At 44.4% G+C, this 26,043-nt stretch overlaps 1 pseudogene; it reads right to left on the bottom strand.

Moving 5' to 3' along the window:
- Positions 1-21,803: 21,803 nt before the first annotated feature.
- On the bottom strand, positions 21,804-22,579 carry LOC113934803 (annotated as a pseudogene).
- Positions 22,580-26,043: the final 3,464 nt, after the last annotated feature.

Here is a 26,043-nt window from a genome sequence, read left to right as displayed (position 1 = left end):
CTCACCCCCGGAAACTCTGCCTCGGTTTTTCACACACCTATTGTCAGGAGTGTTCATCACAGCGGTGCTGGAGAGAGCAGGGAATGGAACAGCACTAATGCCCAAGGAGATGGATGGGATCCACGGTCCCAGTTCTCATGACAGAATGCCCTGCAGCTACTGTCACATTGTCGTTCGGGGCACAGGATCCGGGAAGCCCCTCCTGAGACCCCCTCCTGCCACGCTGTTCCTGGGAACATTGAGAATTGTTTGAGGAGGAGGGGGAGAGGATCCAGGATGACAGCGGGTGCAAGGAGAAGGAAGGTCAGCACTGGGAGGACAGACGGACGTGCCCTGAGCCACCATCCAGGGCCCGGGCTGTGATGCCCTCGGACCTCACCCCAAATAATGGCTCCTGAGGTATGGACCCAGTTTCTGGGGTTTCACTCCCTCCCTCCCTGCGTCATTTATTCACTCCATCATTCATTCCCCCCTCCCTTTCCCCTCCACCCCTCCCTCCCCTCCCCCGCTCCACCCCCCACCTCCCTCCCTTCTCTCCCTCCCTCTCTCCTCCCTCCCTCCTCTCCCTCTCCCCAACCTCCCTCCCTCTCTCTTTCGCTCTCTCCCATCCTCCCTCATTTAGCACAGGATCTGGGGTCCCTGCTGTGTACTGAGCACTGGGGCTTCATCAGTGAGCACCCCCCAACCCACATGGTCACGTCCACTGTGGGAGGTGACGGGGGCAGTCCTCAGGGCTAGCACTGGTGATGAGCACCAGGAATCTGCTCCTGAAAACACCGGCCAGTTGCACAAAGAAAAGAATGGAGAGACCCACGCTTAGCACTTCCTCTAGAAAAATCTAGTCCTGAAAAGTGAGTATATCCTAGACTTCATGCGACGTGAGTTCTAATGGCAGGTAAGCACTGAGTCCTAGAACCAACAAAGAGTAAATCATCCAGTGTCAACTGGGGGGTTGTGACCCAACTTTTCTGACCAAATGACAGCGTTTCAGCCAACATCTCCAAGGCCTCCGAGTTTTCCCAAGGGTCTCTGTGATCCTTTGGTCCTTCCATCGACCTCCTTGGGAAGCTCTGTCCTGTCATCTTCCTCGTCTCCTGCCTTTTCTGGGGCCCTTCCGTGGCTTCCCCCTCCCCCCCCCCGCCAGGGCCGCCCTCACCAGGATTCACTATGCCCCTTGGCTGGGCGCCCACATCCCACACTGAGCCCATGAGCCCAGTGCCCTGTGCAAGTCCCGTGCGCTCCCTCTAGGGTCACTTGGCATCTCCCTTGCAGCGGCCTGCATCTTCCTGCACTGGGTCTCCCCTGAGCAGTCTGTGAGGCTGGACTGTGCCCATGTCACAGGCACGGAAGCGAGAGTCCAGAAGGTCCAGATGACCTGCTCCCAGTCTCAGCATGTGGAGCCTGGGCAGAGAGTGGTACCTGAGCAGAGGAGGACTTGGGCCCAGGGAGCCTGAGGGAGGACGTGGCACAGTGAGCCCACAGGAGGAGAGTGAGCAATGTGGGGGCCTGGTGCTCAGACCTGCTGGGAGACCATGTCACACTGGCTCTGTCCCCAGGGCTGGAGGTTGTCAGGGTATCCACCCTCCCAGGCTGCAGGAGAGGAGGCACCTGGTACAGGAGAGAGCCCTCTGCAGAGAGGAGGGGGCAGGTGCTCCCCCAGCAGCAGGTGCACTGGGGTGGGCTGAGGGGGCATCACTGGACAGCATTGCCTGCAGCTGGGGTCTCCACACAGACCCCTTCCTCAGGCCCAGCACAAGCTTGTCTGATGGACTTTTCCCCCAAATACAAAGTCTGGCCCAGGACCCCCCCTCAAGCCCCAACTCCGAATCCTTTGTACTCAGCTCAAGTGACAAGAAATGGCCAATAGTTTAGGTGCTGTTGGGTGCACAGGGAAATTGTTTTTCTGGCCCACGCTGTAACATTGCTGGCATTTGATTTTTAATTTTTTTTTATTCATGTGACGGGGGGGGGGAATATGAGCAGGGGGAGAAGCAGACTCCTCGCTGAGTCAGGAGCCTGATACGGGGCTTGATCCCAGGACCCTGAGATCATGCCCTGAGCTGAAGGCAGCTGCTTAACCATCTGAGCCACCCAGGCACCCCCATTGCTGGCATTTTAAAGATCTCAGGACTTTGATTCAAAAAAGGTAGGATGCCGGGGACCCCAGTCGGCTTTCTGGAAACCTGCCTCTGGGCCTTGCAGCCCTCCCATCCCATCAGCTCTTCTCAGAATCCCTCCAGGCCACAGACCCACAGTCTTGGCTCCTCAGATGGCCCCGACGATGCACCTTCAAAAAGCGATCCCGGTGGGGCAGCAGGACACAATGCGGATTCCAGCAAATCCCCCTCCCAGAAACTGAGGGTACCGCTGGACGAGCTGTCTGAAAACAGCCAGGTCAGGGTTCCAGGAAGACACCAGAGGCACAGGAGTAACTGAGGAGCATCTGAAGGTCAGGTAGGGGCAGTCAGAGCTTCCAGACCCTTCTTCCCTAAAGCTCCTTATTCCTCAGCCTTTCCTCCAGTGATTCTGCTTGGTTTTTATTTGCCCCAACTGTTATCCATTGCCTTAGGCAGCAGAGACTCACGTATGCCTTTAAATGTTTTGGACATTGAATGTCCTCCAGTAGCCACTTCACTGCTGGGACAGTTGGTAGCAAGCAAGAAGTCCCAGAGGACTCCAAGGGTCTGGACTTGGTGTTTCCCTCTCCTGAGATGGGGACACCTGTGGGAGGTGCAGGTGGCCAGCTGGGGGAGGGGGGCAGGCACCTGACGTTGACAGATGTGGGGCGACCACACACCTGGGTGGACCACAGAAGGGGGAGCCATGGTGGGAGAGGTGAGGCTGGAGAGGACAGGCAGGAGGGGAGCAGACCACAGAAAGATTCAAAAGTTATGTTCCGAAAAGATAACTCTGGTTACCAGAGGAAGATGGGCTCTGTGCAGCAGAGGACAGGGAGACCCTAACCCTAAACCCTAACCCTAACCCTCTAACCTCTAACCCCAACCCTTTTTAACTCTAACTTTAACCTTAACTCTTTACCCTTAATTTTGTTCCTTACCCTGAAAATATATCTAACCCTATCCCTCTAGGCCCAATCTCTGGAGAATCCTTTCTGTAGTCCCAGCCAAAACTCTTTAAACCACGAACACTAATCTGAATTAAATCATCACAAAATCACCAAAATAGGGTGCCTGGGTGGCTCAGTCGGTTAAGCGACTGCCTTCGGCTCAGGTCATGATCCTGAAGTCCCAGGATCGAGTCCCACATCAGGCTCCCTGCTCAGCGGGGAGTCTGCTGCTCCCACTGACCCTCTTCCCTCTCGTGCTCTCTCTCATTCTCTCTCTCTCAAATAAATAAATAAAATCTTAAAAAAATCACCAAAATACATTCCTATATCTTTTATAAAACGGATGTATGAAACCCCATCAGAATAATTGTCATATGAAACCAAGAGGACATAAATATCTTGTGCACCATAAGCAAGTGTCTCTTAACCAAAACTTCAAAGATAATTCAACGTAGTGAATCCAAGCAATGTTATACACTGCAATATTCTTTTACATAAAAACATGTGATCATATTAATTGATGCAAAAAAGCTTCTAACCAAAATCCAATGTCAGTTCATGATTAAACACTCAAAGTAGGAATAAAGGGTAATTTGTTCAATATACTTACAGCAAAGAACATGCTCAATTTTGAAGATTGACAACCTACTCTGAAATCACGAACAAAGCCAGGATTCTGTCTTTCACCTCTTGCTCGATAATGTACTGAAAGTTCTACCCAGAAAAACGCGGCAAGAAAAAAGGCATCCACACGTGAAAGGAAATAGTAGAACTATGTCTATTCAGACACCAGAGATGATAACATCTTATATAGAAAGCTTCCTATAGAATCAACAAAAAATGATTACAGCTAGTCACCTAATTCAGCAAAGTTAAAGGACAAAGTATCAATATATACAATCTCTCTTATTTGTATATACTAGCAATGAATCATCCAAAAAGGAATTTAAGAAAACAATTTCATTTTTGGTAACATCAACATTGACAGAATAGTTAGTACTAAATGTAATTAAAGTGTAAGTCTTATACACTGAAAATTACAAAACACTGCTGATTAAAATAAAGAAAACCTAAATAATTGTAATTTCATCACCCCATGGTGATGAAAAGACATACTATTGATAAGGTGGCAATAGTACACAATGCAGTGTGCAGATTCAATGTGGTTCCCAGTAAAATTCACAGAGGCCTCTGGAAGGAAACACATAAGCTAATCCTAAGGTCATGTGGAAAATCAGGGACCACAAGATAGCCAAAACTATCTTGAAAAAGAAAATCAAAGATGAAAGCTCATACTTCCCAATTTCAAACCTTGATACAAAGCAACAGTAAATAAAACATGGTGATATTGTCATAAAGGTATGCATACAGATCAGTGGGATTTAACTGATAGCCCAGAAATATACCCATTCATTTATGGTCAATTGAATTTTGACAAGGCTGGACAACATTACATTGAGGAGAGAATGGTCTTTTAAATGAAGGGTGCTAAACAATTGGCATCCACGTGCAGAGGAACGAAAGTGAACCCTTACCTCACACCACATATAAACATTAACTCAAAATAAGTTAAAGGCTTACATGTAAGAGGTAAAATTATAAACTCTAGAAGAAATAAATGGGGATAAATCTTCATGACCTTGGATTTAGCAATGCTTTTATACCTGACACCAAATCACAAGTGAGGAAAGAAATTTAATTTCCTCAAAATTAGAAAACTTTGTACATCAAAAAGATAGCCCACAGAATGGAAGAAAATATTGCAAATTATTTAACTGGGAAGAGTCTGTTATCCAGAATATATAAAGTGCTTTTACAACTCATCAACAAAGGACATCAAAATTTTAAAAATGGACAAGAGACTTGGATAGACCCTTCTCCAGAGAAGACATACAAATGATCAATAACAGAGTGCTTCTGGGATGGTGAACACATGGAGATTTGTGGAGCGTGGCTCACCCAGAGAGGGCCTGGAAGCTCCCCACCCTTTCCCCCTGCCTTGCCCTATGCAACTCTTCCATCTGGTCGTTCCTGAGTTATATCCTTTTATAATAATCTGGAGATCTAATGGCAGATTTGTAGCAGAGTGGCATCCAGAAATCATTGTAATTGTGGCAGTATTTCATGCAATTGTTGAAGAGTATTCCCTGTTCAAGGATTTCAAAACACTTGTCTAATGTTCCAGAGGAGGAGCACGATGGCAGAGGAGGAGTAGATCTAAATTTCATCTGGTCCCAGGAATTCAGTTAGATAGTTAGCAAACTATTCTGAACACCTACAAACTCAACAGGAGATCGAAGAAAAGAATAGCAGCAATTCTATGAACAGAAAAGTGACAACTTTCTGGAAGGTAGGACATGAGGAGAAGTGAATCCAAGGTGATATATGGGAAGATAGACGGCTGGGGAGGGGGCCTCCATCAGCCAGCAACCAGCAAGTGATAGAGCAGTGGAGCACAAAATCAGAATTTTTAGAAGTCTGCTCCGCTGAGGGACGTCGCTCCAGTGGCTAAGCAGGGGGCGGAACCCTCACTGGGACAGTGTGGTCTCAGGACCCTCGGGCTCACAGAAAGACCAGGGGTGCCTGAGTGTGGCAGAGCTCCCAGGTATTGGAGCAGGGAAGCCGGCTGCAGAGACAGAGGCAAGGAGTGGGCTTTCAGCTCAGGGTTGCCATAAACCGTGATCCGTGGCACAATCAGGCCACTGCTCTTCCAGCAGGGACACAACAAGTGGCAGATCCTAGGAGACTCACCTTCCTTCCTGCAGGAATCGGCTGGGTTTGGAGACTCCAAATGGGGTCGTGTGCCAGAGAGAGAAATGCTTGGTCACAGGCCAGGTGAGCTCAGAGTGTGGCTGGAAACCAGGGAGACAGGGGTGATTGACTGCTTTTCTCTGGGGGCTCAGTGAGGAGTGGAGCCCCGAGTTCTTGGCTTCTCTAGGGAGGAGATTGGGAGACCACCATTTTCACTCTTGTCCTCCAAAACTGTACAGAAAGCTTTCAGGGAACAAAAGCTACTGAGCAAACCCGGGCAGATTACTTAGCCCGGACCAGCAAGGGTGGTGCCATTCTGCCTCGGCAAAACATTTAAGAATCACTGCAACAGGCCCCTCCCCCAGAAGATCAGCAAGAACATCCAGCCAAGACCAAGTTTACCGATCGATGAGAATGGCAAAACTCCAGCGCTAGGGGAATATAGCACATAGAATGTATGGCTTTTTTCCCATGATTCTTTAGTTTTTCAAGGTTAATTTTAAAAATTTTCTTTATTTTTTTCTTTTTCTATTTTTTTATTTTTGTTCTTCCCTTTTTCAACCAACATCTTATCAATTCCTTTTTTAAAATCTTTTTTAATTTTCATTTTTACAGTTATTCTATCACTTCACTGTATTTAATCTTATTTTTTGTATACATACAAGTTTTCTTTAAATTTTCTTTAAAAATTTGGTCTTCTCGAACCAGGAGAGATGATGGACTCTGAAAAACAAACTGAGGTTTCTGGAGGGGAGGAGGGTGGGGGGATGGGTTAGCCTGGTGATGGGTATTGAGGAGGGCACATTCTGCATGGAGCACTGGGTGTTATGAACAAACAATGAATCATGGAACAGTACACCAAAACAAATTATGTAATATATGGTGATTAACATAACAATAAAAAAATTAAAAAAAAATTTGGTCTTCTAACAGACCAAAATATACCCTAAATCTAGTGTATGGCTTTGTTCTATTCTCCTGCCTGATCACATTCTCTCCCTTTTTTTTTTTTTAATTTTTTTCTTTCTTTTTCCAACCAAGTTCTTATGTTATCAATTCCTTTTTTAAAAAAATTTAATTTTCATCTTTCAATCATATTCCATCCCTTCATCATATTTACCCTTATTTTTGTATATATATAAGTTTTTCTTTCTTTAATATTTTGGGAGGCAGTTTCTTGTAACAGACCAAAATCTAGTGCGTTGTTCTGTTCTATTCACCAGCCTGATAATATTCTTTTTTAATTTTCTTTTCCCCCAGGTTTGGGGTCTCTTCTGGTTTTAGTGTATATTTTTCTGGGGTCATTGTTACCCTTTTAGCATTTTGTTCTCTCATTCCTCTATTCTTCTCTGGACAAAATGACAAAACGGAAAAACTCACCTCAAAAAAAAGAACAAGAGGCAGTACCGACTGCCAGGGACCTAATCAATACAGACAGTAAGATGTTGGAACTAGAGTTCAGAATAATGATTATAAAGATACTAGCTGGGCTTGAAAAAAACTACAGAAGATACTAGAGAATCCGTTGCTGGAGAAATACAAGAACTAAAATCTAACCAACTCTAAATCAAAAAGGCTATTAAGGAGGTGCAATAAAAAATGGAGGTTCTACACTGTGAATTGTGTAAGACTGTTGAATCACAGACCTGTACCTCTGAAACAAATAATACATATGTTTAAAAAAAAAAAGAAAAAGAAGATAGTAGGAACGGAAAAGTGAATGGGGGAAAATCGGAGGGGGAGACGAACCATGAGACACTATGGACTCTGAGAAACAAACTGAGGGTTCCAGAGGGGAGGGGATGGGGGGAGGGGTTAGCCTGGTGGTGCGTATTAAAGAGGGCACGTATTGAATGGGAAAAAAAAATGCAGGCTCTAACTGCTAGGATAAATGAGGCAGAAGAGATAATTAGTGATATAGAAGATGAAAGGATGGAGAATAAAGAAGCTGAGAAAAAGAGAGAGAAACAACTACTGGATCACGAGGGCAGAATTCAAGAGAGAAGTGATACCATAAGATGAAACAATATTAGAATAATTGGGATCCCAGAAGAAGAAGAAAGAGAGAGAGACGCAGAAGGTATATTGAAGCAAATTACAGCAGAGAACTTCCCTAATTTGGAGAAGGGAACAGGCATCAAAATCCAGGAGGCACAGAGAACCCCCCTCAAAATCAATAAAAATAGCTCAATACCGGGACATCTAATAGTAAAACTTACGAGTCTCAGAGACAGAGGGAAAATCCTGAGAGCAGCTTGGGGACAAGAGGTCTGTAACCTAGAAGGGTAGAAGCATTAGATTGGCAACAGACCTGTCCACAGAGACCTGGCAGGCCAGAAAGGACTGGCATGATATATTCAGAGCACTAAACGAGAAAAACATGCAGCCAAGAATACTATATCCAGCTAGGCTGTCATTGAAAATAGGAGAGATAAAAAGCTTCCAGGACAAACAAAAACTAAAAGAATTTGAGAACACCAAACCAGCCCTACAGGAAATATTAAAAGGGTCCTCTAAGCAATAAAAAAAATTTAAAGGAAAATAAAAGGGTCCTCTAAGCAAAGAGAGAGCCTAAAAGTAACATAGACCAGAAAGGAACAGAGACAATACACAGGAACAGTCACCTTACAGGCAAATCAATGACACTAAATTCATATCTTTCAATAGTTACCCTGAATGTAAGTGGGCTAAACGCCCCAATCAAAAGACACAGGGTACCAGATTGGATAAAAAAAAACAAGACCCATCGATATGCTGTCTGCAAGAGACACATTTTATTTTTTTTTAAGATTTTATTTATTTATTAGAGAGAGAGAATGAGAGATAGAGAGCACGAGAGGGAAGAGGGTCAGAGGGAGAAGCAGACTCCCCGCCGAGCAGGGAGCCCAATGTGGGACTCGATCCCGGGACTCCAGGATCATGACCTGAGCCAAAGGCAGTCGCTTAACCAACTGAGCCACCCAGGCGCCCAAGAGACACATTTTAGACCCAAAGACACCCCCAGATTGAAAGTGAGGGGGTGGAAAACCATTTACCATGCTAATGGACATCAAAGGAAAGTTGGAGTGGCAATTCTTATATCAGACAAATTAGATTTTAAACTAAAGACTATAATAAGAGATGAGGAAGGACACTATATCCTACTTAAAGGGTCTATCCAACAAGAAGATCTAACAATTTCAAGTATCTATGCCTCTAACATGGGAGCAGCCATTTATATAAGCCAATTAATAACAAAATCAAAGAAACACATTGACAATAATACAGTAATAGTAGGGGACTTTAACACCACCCCTCACTGAAATGGACAGATCATCTAAGCAAAAGATCAACAAGGAAATAAAGGCTTTAAATGACACACTGGACCAGATGGACTTCACAGATATATTCAGAACATTCCATCCCAAAGCAACAGAATACACATTCATCTCTAGTTCACATGGAACATTCTCCAGAATAGATCACATACTGGGTCACAAATCAGGTCTCAACTGCTACCAAAAGATTGGGATAATTCCCTGCATATTTTCGGACCACAATGCTTTGAAACTAGAACTCAATCACAAGAGGAAAATCGGAAAGAACTCAAATACATGCAGGCTAAAGAGCACCCTACTAAAGAATGAATAGGTCAGCCAGGAAATGAAAAATAATTTTAAAAATCACGGAAACAAATGAAAATGAAAACACAACTGTTCAAAATCTTTGGGATGCAGCAAAGGCTGTCCTAAGAGGGAAGTATATAACACTACAAGCCTTTCTCAAGAAATAAGAAAGTTCTCAAATACATAACCTAAGCATACACCTAAAGGAGCTGGAGAAAGAACAGCATATAAAGCCTAAACCCAGAAGAGAAATAATGATTAGAGCAGAAATCAATGAAATAGAAGCCAAAGAACAGTAGAACAGATCAACAAAACTAGGAGTTGGTTTTTTGACAGAATCAATAAGATTGATAAGCCCCTGGCCAGACTTATCAAAAAGAGAAAGGACCCAAATTAATTAAATCGTGAATGAAAGGGGGAGAGATCACACCAAACACCAAAGAAATACAAACAATTATAAGAACATATTAGGAGCAACTATACGTCAACAAATTAGGCAATCTTGTAGAAACGGATTCATTTGCAGAAACACATAAATGACCAAAACTGAACCAGGAAGAAATGAAAAACATGAACAGACCCATAACCAGCAAGGAAATTGAAGAAGTAATCAAAAATCTCCCAACAAACAAGATCCCAGGGCCAGACGGCTTCCCATGGGAATTCTACCAAACATTTAAAGAAGACTTAATACCTATTCTTCTGAAACTGTTCCAAAAAATAGAACTAGAAGGAAAAATTCCAAGCTCATTTTATGAGGCCTGCGTTATCTCGATCCCAAAACCAAAGACCCCACCAAAAAGGAGAATTACAGACCAATATCCCTGATGAACATGGATGCAAAAATTCTCACCAACGTACCAGCCAATAGGATCCAACAGTACATTAAAAGGATTATTCACCACGACCAAGTGGGATTTATTCCTGGGCTGCAAGGTTGGTTCTACAACCACAAATCAATCAGTGTAATACACTACATTAATAGAAGAAAGGACAAGAACCATGTGATCCTCTCCACTGCTGTTCACCATAGTACTAGAAGTCCTAGCTTCGGCAATCAGACAACAAAAAGAAATAAAAGGCATCCAAATAGGCAAAGAAGAAGTAAACTCTCACCCTTTGCAGATGATAGGATACTTTATGTGGAAAACCCAAAAGACTCCACCCCAAAACTGCTAGAACTCATACAGGAATTCAGTAAAGTGGCAGGATATAAAATCAATACACAGAAATCAGTCACATTTGTATACACCAACAATGAGACAGAAGAAAGAGAAATTAAGGAGTCAATCCCATTTACAATTGCATCCAAAACCATAAGATACCTAGGAATAAATCTAACCAAAGAGGCAAAGGATCTATACTCAGAAAACTATAGAATACTCATGAAAGAAACTGAGGAAGACAAAGAAATGGAAAAACGTTCCATGCTCATGGATTGGAAGAACAAATATTGTTAAAATGTCTATGCTACTAGAACAAACTATATATTCAATGCAATCCCTATCAAAAGAGCATCAACTTTTCTCACAGAACTGGAACAAATAATCCTAAAAATTTGTATGGAACTAAAAAAGACCCCGAATAACCAAAGGAGTGTTGAAAAAGAAAACCAAAGCTGGTGGCATCACCATTCTGTACTTCAAGCTCTATTACAAGGCAGTAATCATCAAGACAGTATGGTACTGGCACAAAAACAGACACATAGCTCAATGGAACAGAATACAAACCCCAGAAATGGACCCTCAACTCTATGGTCAACTAATCTTTGACAAAACAGGAAAGAATATCCAATGGAAAAAAGACCATCTCTTCAACAAATGCTGTTGGGAAAATTGGACAGCCACATGTAGAAGAATGACACTGGACCATTTCCTTATACCACACACAAAAATAGACCCAAAATGGATGAAAAACCTTAATGTGAAATAAGAATCCATCAAAATCCTTGAGAACACAGGCAGCAACCTCTTAGACCTCAGTTGCAGCAACCTCTTGCTAGACACATCTCCAAAGGCAAGGGAAACAAAAGCAAAAATGAACTATTGGGACTTCATCAAGATAAAAAGCTTTTGCACAGCAAAGGAAACAGTCAACAAAACCAAAAGACAACCAAGAGAATGGGAAAAGATATTTGCAAATGACATATCAGATAAAGGGCTTGTATCCAAAATCTATAAAGAACTTATCAAACTCAGCACCCAAAAAAACTAATAATCCAGGGGTGCCTGGGTGGCTCAGTTGTTAAGCATCTGCCTTCAGCTCAGGTCATGGTCCCAGGGTCCTGGGATCTAGCCCCGCATCGGGCTCCCTGCTCAATGGGAAGCCTGCTTCTCCTTCTCCCACTCCCCCTGCTTATGTTCCCTCTCTTGCTGTGTCTCTCTCTGTCAAATAAATAAATAAAATCTTAAAAAAAAACAAATAATCCAATCAAGAAATAGGCAGAAGACGTGAACAGACATTTCTCCGAAGACATCCAAATGGCCAACAAACACATAAAAAAGTGTTCAACATCACTTGACATTAGGGAAATACAAATCAAAACCACAAGGAGATACCATCTGACACCAGTCAGAATGGCTAAAATTAACAAGTCAGGAAACGAAAGATGTTGACGAGGCTGTGGAGAAAGGGGAACCCCCCTACACTGTTGGTGGGAATGCAAGCTGGTGCCACCACTCTGGAAAACAGTATGGGGGCTCCTCAAAAAGTTGAAAATAGAGTTACCTTATGAACCAGCAATTGCACTACAAATGTAGTGATCGAAAGGGGCACCTGCACCCCAATGTTTATAGCAGCAATGCCCACAATAGGCAAACTATGGAAAGAGCCCAGATGTTCATCGACACATAAATGGATAAAGAAGATGTGGTGTATGTATACATACACACACACACACACACACACACACACACACACACACACACACACTGGAATATTATGCAGCCATCAAAAAAATGAAACCTTGTCATTTGCAATGATGTGGATGGAACTAGAGGGTATTAGGCTAAGCAAAATAAGTCAATTAGAGAAGGACAATTATCATATGATCTCACTGATATGCAGAATTTAAGAAACAGGGCAGAGAGAGGGGAAGAGAGGAAAAAATGAAGCAAGATGAAACCCGAGAGGGATACAAGCAATAAGAGACTCTTAATCTCAGGAAACAAACGGAGGGTTGTTGGAGGGGAGGGGTGTGGTGGGATGGGGTGGCTGGGTGATGGACATTGGGGAGGGTATGTGTTGTGGTGAGCACTGTGTGTTGTATAAGACTGATGGATCACAGACCTGTACCCCTGAAACAAATAACACCTTATATGTTAATATTAAAAAAAAAGAAGTGAAGGAAAAACATTTAGAATACAAATGTAAACTAAGTAAAAATAATCTCACTGGAAAGAAGAAAAGAAAGAAAGAAAAGGGAAGAAAGAAAGAGAGAGAAGAAAGAAGAGAGGTGGGGTCCCCAAACTCCTGGATTTCAAGCTCGATTACAAAGCTGTAATCATCACAACAGTATGGTACTGGCATAGGAACAGACACACAGGTCAATGGAACAGAATAGAAAGCTCAAAAACTAACCCACACATATGTGGTCCTAACTGACCACACAGCAGCAGAAGATATACAATGGGGAAAAGACTGGTCTCTTCAGCAAACGGTACTGGGAAAACTGGACACTAAATGCAGAAGAATGTAATTGGATCACTTTCTTACACTGCACACAAAGATTTTAAATGGATGAATGACTTGAACATAAGACATGAATCCATAAACAGCCGAGAAGAAAACACAGGTAGTAAGTTCCTCGACTTTGGTTTTGGCAAAGAGTCTTTTTGATCGGACACCAAAAGCAAAGGCAACAAATGCAAAAATAAACAAGTAGACGACATCAAACTGAAATCTTCTGCACAGAAAAAGAAACCATCAAAAACTTAAAAGGCAACATACCCAATGAGAAAAAATATCTGCAAAACAAATGTGTGAGAAGACGCTAATATCCAAAGTACACAAAACACTCATACAAATCAAAACAGAACAAAAAACCTGTATAAAAAACAGGGAGAATATGTGAATAGATACTTTCCAAAGATGGCACACAGATAGCCGACAGAGAAAAACTTGTTCAACATCACTAATCATTGTCAGGGAAACGTAAGTCAAAACCGCAATCAGCTACCACCTCACAACTGTTGGGATGGCATTCGTCCCAGAGACAGACACCAGGTGTGGTCAAGGGTGTGTAGACAAGGGGACCCTGTGCACTGTTGGTGGGAATGTACACTGGTGCAGCACCTGTGACAAACAGTATGGAGGTTCCTGAAAAAAATGAATACAACTACCACATGACCCAGGAATTGCTCTGGGTGGATTTATTTGGAGAACACAAAAACACCACCTCAAAAAGGTAGATGCCTTCCCATGTTCACTGCAGCATTCTTCACAGTAGCCAGACATAGAAACAGAGAACTTGGGAGCATTATGCTACGTAACTCAGACACAGAAAGACAAGTACCAGATGTTCATGGACGTTCCACATGGAAAAACAAACACTGAATGCATAGATACTGAGAATAGACTGGTGGTTGCCAGATTCGTGGATGGGGGTGGGGCAGGGGAAGGTGGTCAAAGGTGCAATGTTTTGAGTGATAAAATCCGTAAGTCATGGAACATTCTGTGCAGCATGGAGACTAAAGCTCACCCTGCAGGATGGGGTACAGGTTCCCCCACTTTGAAAGTACAGTGTTCCTAGGAAATCATTCACAGCAGGAATGGTATAAACCAAATGAGGAATTACCATTCATTTATACAGAAAAATTAGTGAGCATGCTCAGACTCCAAAAATGACTTCTCTTTGGCTTTTCTTAGGCCTCAGGACACAACTTCCTAACGGATGCCCAAAATAAATGGAGGTAAAGCACAGCAGACGCTCACAGACACAATTCAAAGCACTGGGGGCTGGACACAAAGAGTGGTTCCCAGGAAGGAGCTGGTTGGGGTGCACACCGCCTCCGCAGTGGCTCCCCGCAAAACAGATGCTGAACGCAATGCTCACTTTTCAACTTTTTACATAAGAGGGAAATCCTCTTCAGGTTTCTTCCTGTTACTGAAGCTGGGTAATAATGCAGATCTTTCAAAAAAGCCAAGTGTCTTACCGTGAACTTTTAAAAAAGTGGGGGATACTTGTACTTGAAAGCTGCTGAGGGAGTAGATGTTAAATGATCTCCAGGACACAAACATCAGATCCACCATGAAAGGCACCTTCCTCAGCATGGGGAACACAGACGACCTCCTACCCCCAGAAACCTCCTCCTTCCCGTCGCTCAGGACAACCAACCACAGCTGGGAGTTACTCCAATTCCTCCTGTCTCCCATTCCCAATATCTAACCCATTGGTAAATCCTGTGAGGTCCATCTTCAATATGTACCCAGAATAGGACTAACCATTTCTTCCAAGGCCACCTGTCTGGTCCACAGTGGAGCCCATCTCTTTCCTGAGTTCCTGGAAAAGCTTCATCATGGACCTCCTTTGCACATCCTCAACCTCTGTCATCGGTTCTCAACACTGTAGCCAGGAAGGCCCAGTGAAACGGTCCCATGGGGTCACAGCCCTGCAATGGCTTTCTATCTCCCTCTGTCACCTCCCTGAGGTCATGTCCTAAGCTGTCTTCTGTGGCCACAGGGCCTTCTTGCTGCTCCTGGAAATACCTGGTATGCTACTGCCCCAGGGCCTTTGCACATTCTTTATCTTCCGTTTAGAATGCTCTTGATGTGATATCACTCACCTGTGTTAGATCTTGGCTCAAGGATCACCTTCCTAGTGAAGTCCCACCTTGCCCCTGTGTGAATAGCAAGCACCACCCCCACCTCCCCTTCAGCGCCGCAGCCCTGTCTCCTGCTCTGTATTTCCATAGCATTTATCACAGTCACCAGTCCACCTCGACAGGGGAGAAATGGAGGCCTACATTGATGGTTTCACCACTGACTCCCTCTGATTTCCTGGTCCAAAGCCCTGGGGCTCCTTTTCCCTTGCACAGCCAGGATGCCCAGGACCAGGGGGTCCACCTACTGCACCCTGAACACCATCAGGAAAATGAGCCATATGAGGAATCCACCTGCAATTGAAACCTGAAACCAGACACCTTCCTCAATTACAGGTGAGCACACATACTTCCTTCCCTTGCCCAGGGAGCTCATCCGAGAAAGTTGAGCAGAGACCCATCCCAGGATCCAAATCTCCCTCTGGCCAAGGTCCTGGGAAACAGACATCTCTCCTCCCTGCACCAATCACCTGTGATTGACGTCCAGAATCCTCCTATTGTCAGGCAGAGTGCTGCACCTGTCCCTCTTTCCTGTGACGTCATCAAAAACCAGGCTTTGCTGCACAGTTTTCAGGAAGGAGCCTGCAGGAGGGTCAGCAGGTACCCAGGTTCGCCCTCAGTCTCACACATCAGGTTCCACTTGGAACTAGACCTTCATGGAGACTGGTGTCCTGTGTGGCCTCAGATCCAAACAGAGGAGCTAAGATTTCAGTTCCCAAATGAAAAGTGACCTCTTCCACGCAGCACAGGAACGTGGAGAGAGGATTTCTCAGGGGTGTGGTTCTAAGAAGTGCTTCAGCTGGCTGAATTCACAGACACCAGGCAGAGGACATCTGTTGTGCCTCCTCCGAGGAAGCAGGGGGCACACTGGGCAAGAATCGATAATGCTGCCTGTGGGCTGCTTCCCACCAACCACCCTGCTGAGCCGAGGGCTCGAGAACCAAACAGGAAACAACTCTCTTATCACATCTGCAGCAGGAGGGCTGGCCAGGGAGTACAGCCCAGTCCCTGTCCCCGTAGCAAGCTGGCCTGCCCATCATGAGCGACGGTCCACCACCACGGCATCACAACCTCCCAGCTATCTGATCCGACTACCCCGCCAGGCTCAGACCTGCTGACGCAGTGAGTCATAAGACCCAGCGACTTCTTTCCACTCCAGCTCAATGCTTCTCACAGAGAAGCAAACTCCAGCCTCACAAATGTGCTCACCATTAGCTCTGGAATTCCCTGGGTGGTGTCTACACTGGCCCACACAGGTGTCCCATCCAGACCACTCCACAAATGCCCTAGGGTTTCAAGCCACTTCCAAGCTGCCCTTAGAAAGGCAGGAACTGGCCCGATTAGGCACACCAGCCAAGTGACTCGATGTGCTGGAAACTCGGACAACATCCTCGCTGAACACCAACGCTTCCAAGTCCGAGCTTCAAACCTTCGCTCACTGGGCATTGAGCACCATGTCAGCATCAACACTGCTCTTACAATTCACTTATCTCCCATTCCTTAAAATCAGAAACCAAGCTCCAGTCACCACTCCATTTTCCCTTCAGAGAAATAAGGCAAATGATAGAATAAAACACTACGTGTGCACAGCACACTTCTATCAAAATATAATTCCTTGGTCTTTCTCATACGGGCAGCCCTACATTACCCATGCTAATGAGAAATAACACAAGTTCAATCATTATATACATATTTGACCTTGTGCTTTTCCTTTTGATATTTGTATCTCGAAGTCAATGTCTATATTGCTTTCTTCAAATAATAATAATAATAATAATAATGACATGGTCACATAAGGCTCTGGATCTCCATAGCTACACAACATGGCTCTGGTCCAGATAAGGATGAAGACACTACCTCAGCCCAGGAAGCGAAGCCCACATCCTCAGGGATCCGGACACACCTCACAGGTGAAGAGTTCCTTTGCTACATGGAGTTGTCTGAGTACAAAGGATGCAGGCACCCTCCAGGATTCCTTCTGTTTTCTTCATAAATTACCCTGTTCAAGTTGCAAGTGACTCACGGGGTCAAGCCTTCCAGAGCCCAGGATGGGCCACCAGGTAAACAGCCCCCTTGGCAAAGGCTAACAGGGGGCTCGATTTCCTTTGGGAGCACAATGAGCCACTCCCCAAGCTCCTGAAGAACCTACACTCCTCCATGTGTCCCTCTCACAAAGGCCACCGCACCCTGTATCAGCTCTGAGGCTGTGTTTACCTTAAACATAATTTCTAATATCGGAATGTGGTTCATGGAAGAGGAAAACATGAACACTCACAAAGGATTCTTATAATATTTCAGAAGATTGCTTTCTCATTGTTTAATTAAAATGGGAAATAAAAACACACAGATAGTCCCTTCCACTAGCAGGCATGATTCACTTTGGTGATTGAAAGAAGAGCAGGAAATTAAAAAGTAACAGATGTTCTGATGACCTGTCATTTCCATCATCTAAGTTTTTAAACTTCACACATATGCAAAGAAAGAAGCACAAACAAGTATCTCAGCCTGGCTACTCTGAGAAGTCCTGAATTGGAGTGACAGGGACAGACGATGAGGTGGTGTGTGTTGGGTGAGGCTGGTGGCACAGAAGAAGGTGCATGGCCAGCTCTCCAACTGCGACTCACATGTCCTCAGCCAGGAACCTGCTCACGGCCCTCACCTATCACAACTGTCACACAGGAGACCCACAGCCACCCCTGGAGCCAGCCCTGCCCACGCCCTCCTGCAGAATGCACTCAACTCTCCTCCGGGACCCGTGTCAGCTTTCCCCAGACCTGGAACACCCCCATCTGCTGCAGAGCTCCAGGACTCCCCCTCTTCTTCCAAAAGGACACTGGCCCAAGGCTTTCATGAGAAAGGTGGAAGGCTACCTAATGAATGGTTCACACCTACTTTCCCCTTCTGTCGTATTTCTCTCCACTTACCTTCCTACCTGGGCAAACTGTAAGTAAAAGATCAATGGAACAGGAACATGCTCTGAGATCTAAATCTTTCATCGCAGCCTTCCAAGGACTCCTTGTGCAATAAGAAACTAGTGTATCCTAAAACAGGGTGTTTTAAAACTATCATCTACAGAATAGTACAGCCAAAATCACTACATTTTTACCTCACTCTTCATGAAGCAGAACATTATCTTTCTCTTTTCTTCTTTTACTTAAATTCCAGTTATTTAACATGCAGTGTAATATTCACTTCAGGTGTAGGATCTAGTGAATCCTCACCTGCATACAACACCCGGTGTTCATCCCAACAAATGCCCTCCCTAATACCCATCACCCATATAACCTTCTCCCCACACATCTGCCCTCCAGCAACCCTCAGTTTGTTCTCTAAGGTTGAGTCTGTTTCCTCGTTTGCCTCTCCCCAACCCCGTGTTCATCTGTTTTCTTTCTGAAATTCGATATGAGTGAAATCATAGGGTATTTGTCTTTCTCTGCCTTACTGATTTTGCTTAGCTTACTACACTCTAGATCCATCCACATCCTTGCAAATGGTAAGATTTAATTCTTTTTGAAGCTAGGTCATATTTCATTATATATATATATATGTACCCCACATCTTCTTTATCCATTCATCAGTGCATGGACTTTGGGATTCTCTCCATAGTTTGGCTATTGTTGATAACGCTGCTATCAACATCACAGTACTGTACCCCTTCAAATCTGCATTTTTGTATCCTTTGGGTAAATACCTAATAGTGCAATTGCTGGATCATACGGTTGTTCAATTTTCAACTTTTTGAGGAACCTCCACACTGTTTTCCAGAGTGGCTGTACCAGCCTGCATTCCCACCAACAGGGTGGGAGGGTTCCCCTTTAAGCAGAACATTATCTACCAGCAATTTCATAAGAAGGCAACAGAAACTCTGTGGGATGACCTGACTGACCCAGCATCAGGCAAGCAGTTCCAAAATTCACCCCAGGGCTCCTGATGCCAAGCCCCTTGAAGCCACCAGCATGCCTCTATCCAGAAGAATTCCCAAAGACCCTCCTTCTGACTCCACCACCAAAGAAACTACAGAGAAAATATGGCACCTCAAAATATCTAGATGATACATTTAGTAAAACTTGAAAGTCAAGTTCAACTTTAAAATGGTAAAAGGCTACTTTGAATAATTTTGAATTTTCCCTCTACCCTAACTGTAATTCTTTTGATGAAAAGACTAATCAATTATGAACATCACCTTTGATAAATGACAAGACACCATCCAAGTCTGTATCCGACGACAAAAAGCCACCTAACTCCATATATTGGACACTAAACCAATATCCTAGGCCCAGTTGAATAAACGCTATTAATGAACAAATTAAATGTAAAGAGGCACAAAGAGTAAATTTCATCTTCCCTTTCTAATAAGTTATTTCTAGGAAACAGATATTCAGAATACATTTTCTAAGCAATAAATGAACAGATAAAATGTTATACCTTGCAATGCTCTACCTGCAGGGAAATTAAGTAACTCTTGCACCAAATTCAGAAGGCTAACAGCTACTTAAGTTTTGCTTTGTGGCTCAAGAAGAGAAAAGAGGAAAGCCCAGGAGGTTTGGGTTTCATGAGAAGTTTTACCTCCAGTCCTGACATGAAGATGACATTGTGCCAAATGCACCTGCTGCTTTCTCTGAACGCTGATGTCCTGTGAAATGCTGCATCACTGACTCACAGGCTGATGTTCAAAACATTGAGTCTCCTGGAGCCAGAGCAGAGAAGTGCTGTCAGGTGGGGATGAGAAGGCACCTCCGACCTATGGCCTGCACACCTGCTTCGGTTTCTGGGGGAAGGGGAAACACATACTTGTTTCTTAAGTAGTAATTATCTTGATTCTAAAGTAGACCAATGACTTTGTCTTTTTTGGAAAAGCGAAATTACGCTTCCAAATGAACACCTCTACTCATCTCTTCCTCATGCAACTTGAGTGGGGTCTGGTTTACTCCAGCCGCCAGGCCCCCACCTGGAGGACCCTCATGCATGATCCTGACAGCCCATTACCACCATCCCCCGGGGACGTGGGGCACAATGCTGAAGTTGGGGGACGGCTCTGGGGCTTGTTAGCGCCACACCTGTACCTGGGGGAACAGGGGACACCCTGCTTAACTTGGGGAGCTGCTCAAGGTCCATTACCTGCACTCTCTGTGCCAGGGGACGGGGGCACCGCGCTGAAGTTGGGGACTGTGTGCGGTCCTTACGTGCACTCTTCCTGGGGAACACGGGAAACCCTGAAATGTCTGCAACCCATCCCACAAAAGTTCGGGTGAGCGGGTCCCTGGAGTTCACGGGTCTGGGGGTACAGCCAGTTGACCAACATCGGGCAGAAGAGACTTTCAAGGGAAAAAGAAAACTCATCTGAGTCGCCACGCCCTTCGAGGACCCCGTCTCCCAGCCAGGGCGCACCTTATCCCCGGGACCCCCACACTGGCCCACAGTGCTCTCACCCAGCCGGGAACTCCACAGGGTCAACTCTGTCAGAGCGCCTCTTCACCTGCCCCACCTCTGCATCCCGGGGCAGCTCCGGGTCCGCCCGCAGAGGTAGCTCCACCCCCACGCGGTGATTGGTCGGGGTAGGGTGGTGCCCCGAGCCCATTGGATGCCGCCTCTACCGGGCAACCCGCCCTCACGCCCGCGGCTCCCTGCTACTGCAGGTGGTCCAGGAGGCCCCTCCTCAAGCCAACACCCGGCTTGGCGGCTCAGGCATGGGCGGGGTTGTGACCAGGCCTACCCCCAAAGACAGCCGGACTCTTCCGCAGAGCCTCTAGCTGCAGACCACCCCCAGAGCCCTGCCCCTTCCCTTCCTGCACCAACCCTGCCTGCAGAGCTGTTCCTGGCCCCCCCGCGAGGTCAGCCGCACTCGGACCTTCCGAGGCTTTGGGCTTTAGGAAATGCAATGGTTTCCCACATTTCCAAGGCAGTTTTAAACCCAAAAAGTAATGCTCAAAGCGGGAAGAGCTTCACCTTCCTTTCTCACCCATGGAGTGGATAGTGCTTCTTGGACCTTCAAAGCATCCTTCTAGGATGAGCCCGTTTATGCTGGAATATATATATACATATGCTTGGTTCTGCAGGGAGGCTCCAGAATGAAGAACAGCCGCCCTTCTGTGCCCTGGGAGTTGTGAACCAGGAACATTTATTTTTCACTTAAAAAGAAAACACATTGTTATTGTCGACACTGAATGAACAAAACTTTTTAAATACTTTAGAGAGAAAGGAAGAGGGTTTTATTCAAACCCAAGTCAGGACAGCAGCCTGGGAGACACAATCTTCACAAAGAAGGGAGTTCTCTGGGGAAGGAACATTTGGGTCGGGTTTATATATTTGTTCTGTTTTGTTTTACATACAGAGTTACGCATCATCATGAGGAAGAACATTCCAGAAAGTTACAGAGTTCTTATGTTTTCAGTGTGTGCAAGTTGATATGACTTTAACCTTAGGGAAGCCAAAGAGGTTCTTTCGTTTTTCTTATCTTTATGTTTACCATGGCTTTTCTTAAGTTATCTTTTTGTTCTTGAAGCAGATGTACAATATGTGCTTGGGGCATAAATAAAGCCTGTGCTTTGAGGTTTTGCCCAGTCATTTTGAGCTTGGTAAAATGTAGATGGACGTGCCATAGAACAGGGAGACCACTGTGATGTGGGACCCACATGTCCCAAAACTTTCCTCTGCCCTGCAGCTGACCTTCTTAAGACAATCTGACTGTAGGAGAATGTCATTAATGCCATGGGTATAAGGAGAATGATTACAGTGACAAAGAAGATATCTGACTCATAAACAGTGGTGCCAACACAGGCAAGCCTGAGTAGCCAGGGGACCTTACAAAAAAAGTGATCTAGTTTATTTCTCCCACAAAGTGGTACAAGGAAGATGAGCACTGTCTGCAGTGAGGAGTTGGCAAAACCAAGGAACCAGGATGCAGAAGCCATGAGGGCACAGAGATGGGGGTTCATCATCACCGTGTACTGCAGAGGCTTGCAGTTGGCTCTGTAGCGGTCCAATGCCATGACCCCTAAGAGAATGCATTCTGTGCCTCCCAACGTTAGAGAGAGGAACAGCTGAACTACGCAACCACCAAAGGAGATAGATTTGTCTGCTCCCCTGAGCTGAACCAGGAGCTGCAGGACAGTGCTGGTCGTGTAACACAGGTCCAGAAAGCTTAGGTTGGAGAGAAGAAGTACATGGAGTCTGAAGACATGGGTCTAGTTGGGAAAATGCAATGACGGTGGTGTTTCCCAGCACAGTGGATACATAGAAGATCAGAAGAACCACAAAGAACACTAGCTCCAGTTGAGGCCACTCAGAGAAACCCAGCGGGATAAACCCAGTGAAAGAGTGTCATTTTTCTGTTCCATCCTCTGTTAGCACATGTTTCCTGTCAAGACCAAATATTTAGCTCCTTTCTCCTTTTTGCTACCATCCTGGTGTGTGTGGTTGACTGTTCCTCGCATGTCTTCTCACAAGACTAGCAGGATCAAGTGATTCCTGGCCAAGAAACAAAAGCAGAATTGTCCCATTCCCCAGTGGATTTGGATGAAAACTGGTAATAAAATCAGGCACAACTCCAGGAGGAGGCACTGGAGAACCAGGCTGGGTCTATAAGGCATCGCACATCATGAGATGACACACATCATTGGCACACATATTTAAGCTGCATGAAGTTCACGTGTTCCTATCTTATCACTCTGTAAACATCCCTCCTACCTGGCCAATAGACATGTTTTGTCAGGGAAATGATATTTGTCTGTTACTGTGCCTCTACACCAGTAGGTTGGTTCAGTAATAAATGTGAGAACTCTTGGCCGAATAGCTGCTGTGTTCTGATTTGTGAAGTACTGAATTCCCCCTCATATCAGAGCTCACATATCACCGTCCCATAGAACTTTCTGCAGTGATAGAAATGTCCCTTGACAACCAAGTACTTAAAGTGTAGTTGGGGGCGCCTGGGTGGCTCAGTTGGTTAAGTGTCTGCCTTCAGCTCAGGTCACGATCTCGGGGTCCTGGGACCGGGCTCCTTGCTCAGCGGTTGTCTGCTTGTCCCTGTCCCTCTGCCCCTCCCCCTGGCTCATGCTCTCTCTTTGTTTCTATCAAATAAACAAAATCTTAAAAAAAAACACACACAAAAATCAAGCATTTTGGGGCGCCTCGGTAGCTCAGTCGTTAAGTGTCTGCCTCAGCTCAGGTCATGGTCCCAGGGTCCTGGGATCGAGCCCCGCATCGGGCTCCCTGCTCCGCGGGAAGCCTGCTTCTCCCTCTCCCACTCCCCCTGCTTGTGTTCCCTCTCTCACTGTGTCTCTCTCTGTCAAATAAATAAATAAAATCTTTAAAAAACCCAAACATTTAGCAATTTTTTTCTAAAGATTTATTGATTTATTTTAGATAGACAGCACATAAGCAGGGGATGGGGCAGAAGAAGAGGGAGAGAATCTCAAGCAAGCTCTGACTCCCTGCTGAGCACAGAGCCCAACACGGGGCTCGGTCTCACTGCCCAGAGATCACAACCTGTGCCGAGATCGAGAGTTGGACGCTTCACCGCCTGAGCCAAGCAAGAGTCCCAAGCATTTAGCAATTTTTAAAAGAAATCTTCAAAAAAAAAAATTGGTGGGGGGGGTGTGGATTTATCATAAGACATGGCCATGGGATTTCATCAATAACTATTGAATAAATGATGTACTCATTGAAATTACATAGCTTATACTAATTTAGTTCCATGTTATCATAAAAAGGAAATCATTATGGTTTAATATACAAAAAATCAAATAATGGACTTTGTGTTGGCATCAGTCATAGGTATAAAAGACCTTTCAGTCTGAGCTTAACAGGACTTAAAGTGCTATAAAAACACACATACATTTTAGAGAGAATGGGGGTGAGGGAAAAAGAGGCAGAGCAATCAGGAAGAATCAGACAGAGATACCGACAGAGGGAGAGACTTTATCGTAAATATGTATGTCATGATTCTACACAACTGGATTTGCACATACCTCACATGCAATAAAACAGAATACAACATAATCTTGAAGAAAATACATTCAGAGATAGGAAGTTATGACCTAGAATGTACTTATACAAATAATTCAATTACGGGTAAAATATCATCACTAGTTCTTTATATAAACATTGTGTCAGAATTACCTCTAATGTATTTTTGAAAGCTACATGTTTGGTTTTTGTGTTTTTGTGTGGCAGTAAAACAATTAAATACTTGATCAGAGAGAACCTGAAAACAACACCATTCAATCACAGTGCTTGACTTTTGCCCAAAAGATGCTTAAAATTACCATACCAATTTATCAGGAACTGCGAAAATTCATTGGCCCTGCACCCTCAGTTGGAATTAGAACTTTCAAATGCAGTGGCCAACACTTTCCTCTTCCTTTTGCAGATTTCTGTTTCACACATTACCAAAGTAAAGTGCATAAAATTCCTGAGTTTGGATTATTCACTATTAACATTTTTTTTATTTTATTGTGTTAGTCACCATACAATACATCATTAGTTTCTGATGTAGTGATCCACGATTCATTATTTTCATATAACACCCAGTGATCCATGCAGTACATGCCCTCCTTAATACCCATCACCGGGCTAACCCATCCCCCTACCCCCTCCCCTCTAGAACCCTCAGTTTGTTTCTCAGAGTCCACAGTCTCTCATGGTTCATCTCTCCCTCCGATTCCCCCCCTTCAGTTTCCCCTTCCTTCTCCTAATGTCCTCCATGGTATTCCTTATGTTCCACAAATAAGTGAAACCAAAGGATAACTGACTTTCTCTGCTTGACTTATTTCACTTAGCATCATCTCCTCCAGTCCCATCCACATTGATGTAAAAGTTGGGTATTCATCCTTTCTGATGGCTGAGTGATATTCCATTGTATATACGGACCACATCTTTATCCATTCATCTGTTGAAGGGCATCTCGGCTCTTTCCACTATTAACATTTTAATCAGAATAAACACTTTAACAAGTTATCCAATTGAGTAATCTATGTACAAAGTGTAACATTGACATCACTCTCTATGATACAATAGTTAAAATGGATAAGAACTTGGAAATAAAGACAGATACAGTCTCAAAGCAATGACAGGTCAAAGCGCTATAATGCAAACTTTAAAGTACTATAAGGAAAGGTATAAAGAAAAGGATATTTTGGTATTATATAAATCTCAGACATCCATCAGCATTAGGTTAATTATCACGTTTCTGAAAGCTATCTTGAAGAGTTAGTGACACTGGACTCAACACATTGTCAGCTCTCAGGCGAGTCTGATGACCATTTTCATCCAGCTGCTTAGTGCTGAAGAAGCATAGTCATATACCAACCAAAGAGACGTCAGAGAATTAGCATTTTAAGTCTTCTAAGACTTCCAAAATCTGAATTGGGTTTGGGTGTAGACCCACTGATGTATGAAAGAAATTGGTACAAAACTGGCATAAAATAAATGTTCATAAAATGTGAATAGGAGATGTAGTATTTCACACTCTTTTATACCTCCTTTGATTTCCTCTAAGGATGTGCTCTCTGGTATCCACAACAAAAATCTATGCTCAGAAAATTTCTTAATGGGATTAATTATAAAATATCTGAGACTGTCTAAATGTGCAACAACAGGGTATATTCCCTGACTCACACCTGCTCGGTTCAGTGTCACGCACACACACACACACACACACACATACAGAGATACTTGTTGAAATAACTTGCTGACAGATTTTTAAATGTGCCTCATAAAGGAAGCATTCACCAAAGTGAAGGAGGGCAAAAATAAAATGCTAACTCTCCCAAGGAAAACAACAATATCATAATGCACCATTAGA

The sequence above is a fragment of the Zalophus californianus genome, chromosome 13 (genome assembly GCF_009762305.2).
Source record: "Zalophus californianus isolate mZalCal1 chromosome 13, mZalCal1.pri.v2, whole genome shotgun sequence".
Taxonomy (NCBI): domain Eukaryota; kingdom Metazoa; phylum Chordata; class Mammalia; order Carnivora; family Otariidae; genus Zalophus; species Zalophus californianus.
The sequence above is the reverse complement of the archived record's forward strand: the minus strand, read 5'-3'. Positions and strand labels throughout refer to the sequence as shown.